Source organism: Schistocerca gregaria, unplaced genomic scaffold (assembly GCF_023897955.1).
Source record: "Schistocerca gregaria isolate iqSchGreg1 unplaced genomic scaffold, iqSchGreg1.2 ptg000484l, whole genome shotgun sequence".
NCBI lineage: Eukaryota > Metazoa > Arthropoda > Insecta > Orthoptera > Acrididae > Schistocerca > Schistocerca gregaria.
Window position 1 is genome coordinate 1770570 of NW_026061893.1, and position 6234 is coordinate 1776803.

The following is a 6234-nucleotide window of genomic DNA, read 5'->3' on the forward strand; positions in this document are numbered from 1 at the left end:
TTCCACTATGGTGATTTTAGTATCTCCGCATACCGCAGCATGCGACATAGCTTTGCAAACGATAAGTACAACAGTTTCAGAGAGAAGAGCGGCCAATGTGACGATCTGGCTTTAAGTCGATTCGATAACAAATGACGAAAATGGACGGATTTCTCAGGTTTTTACTACATATGAACACTTTTCACAAACTCCCGTGCAACGCGGCTGCTAGTCCTCCATTCATGCAGAATCTTAAGGTCCTAGCTCATGTCCAAGGCACCAAAGCCAGCAAAAAAGTCAATAATCGATACGTAAATCTTGAATTGTACTACTCCTTACTGGCTATTACATCAACTTAGAAGCTTCATCTGTGTTCTACTATTTTGCTTTTAGTGTCTCCGCATACCGCAGCACGCGACATAGCTTTGCAGACGATAAGTACAACCGTTTCAGAGAGAAGAGCGGCCAATGTGACGATCTGGCTTTAAGTCGATTCGATAACAAATCACGAAAACGGATGGATTTCTCAGGTTTTTACTACATATGAACACTTTTCACATTCTCCCATGCAACTCGGCTGCTAGTCCTCCTTTCATGCAGAATCTTAAGGTCCTAGTTCTCACCCCAGTCACCAAAGCCAGCTAAAAAGTCAATAACGATACCTAAAACTTGAATTGTACTACTTCTTACTGGCTATTACATCAACTTAGAAGTTTCGTCTGTGTTCTACTATGGTGCTTTTAGTGTCTCCGCATACCGCAGCACGCGACATAGCTTTGCAGACGAGAAGTACAACCGTTTCAGAGAGAAGAGCGGCCAATGTGAAGATCTGGCTTTAAGTCTATTCGATAACAAATGAAGAAAACGGACGGATTTCTCAGGTTTTTACTACATATGAACACTTGTCACATACTCCCATGCAACGCGGCTGCTAGTCCTCCTTTCATGCAGAATCTTAATGTCCTAGCTCATGTCCAAGGCACCAAAGATAGCTAAAAAGTCAATAATCCATAACCTAAAACTTGAATTGTACTACTTCTTACTGGCTATTACATCAACTTAGAAGCTTCATCTGTGTGTCCACTATGGTGCTTTTTGTGTCTCGGCATACCGCAGCACGCGACATAGCTTTGCAAACGATAAGTACAACCGTTTCAGAGAGAAGAGCGGCCAATGTGACGATCTGGCTTTAAGTCTATTCGGTAACAAATGACGAAAACGAACGAATTTCTCAGGTATTTACTACAGATGAACACTTTTCACATTCTCCCATGCAACGCGGCTGCTAGTCCTCCTTTCATGCAGAATCTTAAGGACCTATCTCATGTCCAAGGCACCAAAGCCAGCTAAAAAGTCAATAATCGATAGCTAAAACTTGAATTGTACGACTTCTTACTGGCTATTACATCAACTTAGAAGCTTCATCTGTGTTCCACTATGGTGATTTTAGTGTCTTCGCATACCGCAGCACGCGACATAGCTTTGCAGACGATACGTACAACCGTTTCAGAGAGAAGAGGGGCCAATGTGACGATCTGGCTATAAGTCGATTCGATAACAAATGACGAAATTGGACGGATATCTCAGGTTTTTACTACATATGAACACTTTTCACATACTCCCGTGCAACGCGGCTGCTAGTCCTCCTTTCATGCAGAATCTTAAGGTCCTAGCTCATGTCCAAGGCACCAAAGCCAGCTAAAAAGTCAATAATCGATACCTAAACCTTGAATTGTACTACTTCTTACTGGCTATTACATCAACTTAGAAGCTTCATCTGTGTTCTACTATGGTGCTTTTAGTGTCTACGCATACCGCAGCACGCGACATAGCTTTGCAGACGATAAGTACAACCGTTTCAGAGAGAAGAGCGGCCAATGTGACGATCTGGCTTTAAGTCGATTCGATAACAAATGACGAAAACGGATGGATTTCTCAGGTTTTTACTACATATGAACACTTTTCACATTCTCCCGTGCAACTCGGCTGCTAGTCCTCCTTTCATGCAGAATCATAAGGACCTAGCTCATGCCAAAGGCACCAAAGCCAGCAAAAAAGTCAATAATCGATACGTAAATCTTGAATTGTACTACTTCTTACTGGCTATTACATCAACTTAGAAGCTTCATCTGTGTTCTACTATGGTGCTTTTAGTGTCTACGCATACCGCAGCACGCGACATAGCTTTGCAGACGATAAGTACAACCGTTTCAGAGAGAAGAGCGGCCAATGTGACTATCTGGCTTTAAGTCGATTCCATAACAAATTACGAAAACGGACGGATTTCTCAGGTTTTTACTACATATGAACACTTTTCTCATTCTCCCATGCAACTCGGCTGCTAGTCCTCCTTTCATGCAGAATCTTAAGGTCCTAGTTCATGCCCCAGTCAACAAAGCCAGCTAAAAAGTCAATAACGATACCTAAAACTTGAATTGTACTACTTCTTACTGGCTATTACATCAACTTAGAAGTTTCGTCTGTGTTCTACTATGGTGCTTTTAGTGTCTCCGCATACTGCAGCACGCGACATAGCTTTCCAGATGATAAGTACAACCGTTTCAGAGAGAAGAGCGGCCAATGTGATGATCTGGCTTCAAGTTGATTCGATAACAAATGACGAAAGCGGACGGATTTCTCAGGTGTTTACTACATATGAACACTTTTCACATTCTCCCATTCAACTCGGCTGCTAGTCCACCTTTCGTGCAGAATCTTAAGGACATAGCTCATGTCCAAGGCACCAAAGCCAACTAAAAAGTCAATAATCGATAGCTAAAACTTGAATTGTACTACTTCTTACTGGCTATTACATCAACTTAGAAGCTTCATCTGTGTTCCACTACGGTGTTTTTAGTGTCTTCGCATACCGCAGCACGCGACATAGCTTCGCAGACGATAAGTACAACCGTTTCAGAGAGAAGAGGGGCCAATGTGACGATCTGGCTTTAAGTCGATTCGATAACAAATGACGAAAAGTAACGGATTTCTCACGTTTTTACTACATATGAACACTTTTCACATTCTCCCGTGCAACTCGGCTGCTAGTCGTCCTTTCATGCAGAATCTTAAGGTCTTACCTCATGTCCAAGGCACCAAAGCCAGCTAAAAAGTCAATAATCGATAACTAAAACTTGAATTGTGCTACTTCTTACTGGCTATTACATCAACTTAGAAGCTTCATCTGTGTTCTACTATGGTGCTTTCAGTGTCTCCGCATACCGCAGCACGCGACATAGCTTTGCAGACGATAAGTACAACCGTTTCAGATAGAAGAGCGGCCAATGTGACGATCTTGCTTCAAGTCGATTCGATAACAAATGACGAAAACTGACGGATTTCTCAGGTTTTTACTACATATGAACACTTTTCACATTGTCCCATACAACTCGGCTGCTAGTCCTCCTTTCATGCAGAATCTTAAGGTCCTAGCTCATGTCCAAGGCACCAAAGCCAGCAAAAAAGTCAATAATCGATACGTAAATCTTGAATTGTACTACTTCCTACTGGCTATTACATCAACTTAGAAGCTTCATCTGTGTTCTACTATGGTGCTTTTAGTGTCTACGCATACCGCAGCACGCGACATAGCTTTGCAGACGATAAGTACAACCGTTTCAGAGAGAAGAGCGGCCAATGTGACGATCTGGCTCTAAGTCGATTCGATAACAAATGACGAAAACGGATGGATTTCTCAGGTTTTTACTACATATGAACACTTTTCACATTCTCCCATGAACTCGGCTGCTAGTCCTCCTTTCATGCAGAACCATAAGGACCTAGCTCATGCCAAAGGCACCAAAGCCAGCAAAAAAGTCAATAATCGATACGTAAATCTTGAATTGTACTACTTCTTACTGGCTATTACATCAACTTAGAAGCTTCATCTGTGTTCTACTATGGTGCTTTTAGTGTCTACGCATACCGCAGCACGCGACATAGCTTTGCAGACGATAAGTACAACCGTTTCAGAGAGAAGAGCGGCCAATGTGACGATCTGGCTTTAAGTCGATTCCATAACAAATTACGAAAACGGACGGATTTCTCAGGTTTTTACTACATATGAACACTTTTCACATTCTCCCATGCAACTCGGCTGCTAGTCCTCCTTTCATGCAGAATCTTAAGGTCCTAGATCATGCCCCAGTCACCAAAGCCAGCTAAAAAGTCAATAACGATACCTAAAACTTGAATTGTACTACTTCTTACTGGCTATTACATCAACTTAGAAGTTTCGTCTGTGTTCTACTATGGTGCTTTTAGTGTCTCCGCATACCGCAGCACGCGACATAGCTTTGCAGACGTTAAGTACAACCGTTTAAGAGAGAAGAGCGGCCAATGTGAAGATCTGGCTTTAAGTCTATTCGATAACTAATGACGAAAACGGACGGATTTCTCAGGTTTTTACTACATATGAACACTTGTCACATACTCCCATGCAACGCGGCTGCTAGTCCTCCTTTCATGCAGAATCTTAATGTCCTAGCTCATGTCCAAGGCACCAAAGATAGCTAAAAAGTCAATAATCCATAACCTAAAACTTGAATTGTACTACTTCTTACTGGCTATTACATCAACTTAGAAGCTTCATCTGTGTGTCCACTATGGTGCTTTTTGTGTCTCGGCATACCGCAGCACGCGACATAGCTTTGCAAACGATAAGTACAACCGTTTCAGAGAGAAGAGCGGCCAATGTGACGATCTGGCTTTAAGTCGATTCGGTAACAAATGACGAAAACGAACGAATTTCTCAGGTATTTACTACAGATGAACACTTTTCACATTCTCCCATGTAACTCGGCTGCTAGTCCTCCTTTCATGCAGAATCTTAAGGACCTATCTCATGTCCAAGGCACCAAAGCCAGCTAAAAAGTCCATAATCGATACCTAAACCTTGAATTGTACTACTTCTTACTGGCTATTACGTCAACTTAGAAGCTTCATCTGTGTTCCACTATGGTGATTTTAGTATCTCCGCATACCGCAGCATGCGACATAGCTTTGCAAACGGTAAGTACAACCGTTTCAGAGAGAAGAGCGGCCAATGTGACGATCTGGCTTTAAGTCGATTCGATAACAAATGACGAAAATGGACGGATTTCTCAGGTTTTTACTACATATGAACACTTTTCACAAACTCCCGTGCAACGCGGCTGCTAGTCCTCCATTCATGCAGAATCTTAAGGTCCTAGCTCATGTCCAAGGCACCAAAGCCAGCAAAAAAGTCAATAATCGATACGTAAATCTTGAATTGTACTACTCCTTACTGGCTATTACATCAACTTAGAAGCTTCATCTGTGTTCTACTATTTTGCTTTTAGTGTCTCCGCATACCGCAGCACGCGACATAGCTTTGCAGACGATAAGTACAACCGTTTCAGAGAGAAGAGCGGCCAATGTGACGATCTGGCTTTAAGTCGATTCGATAACAAATGACGAAAACGGATGGATTTCTCAGGTTTTTACTACATATGAACACTTTTCACATTCTCCCATGCAACTCGGCTGCTAGTCCTCCATTCATGCAGAATCTTAAGGTCCTAGTTCTCACCCCAGTCACCAAAGCCAGCTAAAAAGTCAATAACGATACCTAAAACTTGAATTGTACTACTTCTTACTGGCTATTACATCAACTTAGAAGTTTCGTCTGTGTTCTACTATGGTGCTTTTAGTGTCTCCGCATACCGCAGCACGCGACATAGCTTTGCAGACGTTAAGTACAACCGTTTCAGAGAGAAGAGCTTCCAATGTGAAGATCTGGCATTAAGTCTATTCGATAACAAATGACGAAAACGGACGGATTTCTCAGGTTTTTACTACATATGAACACTTGTCACATACTCCCATGCAACGCGGCTGCTAGTCCTCCTTTCATGCAGAATCTTAATGTCCTAGCTCATGTCCAAGGCACCAAAGATAGCTAAAAAGTCAATAATCCATAACCTAAAACTTGAATTGTACTACTTCTTACTGGCTATTACATCAACTAGGAAGCTTCATCTGTGTTCTACTATGGTGCTTTTAGTGTCTCTGTATACCACAGCACGCGACATAGCTTTGCAGACGATAAGTACAACCGTTTCAGAGAGAAGAGCGGCCAATGTGAAGATCTGGCTTTAAGTCGATTCGATAACAAATGACGAAAATGGACGGGTTCCTCAGGTTTTTACTACGTGTGAACACTTTTCACATTCTCCTGTGCAACTCGGCTGCTAGTCCTCCTTTCATGCAGAATCTTAAGGTCCTAGCTCATAT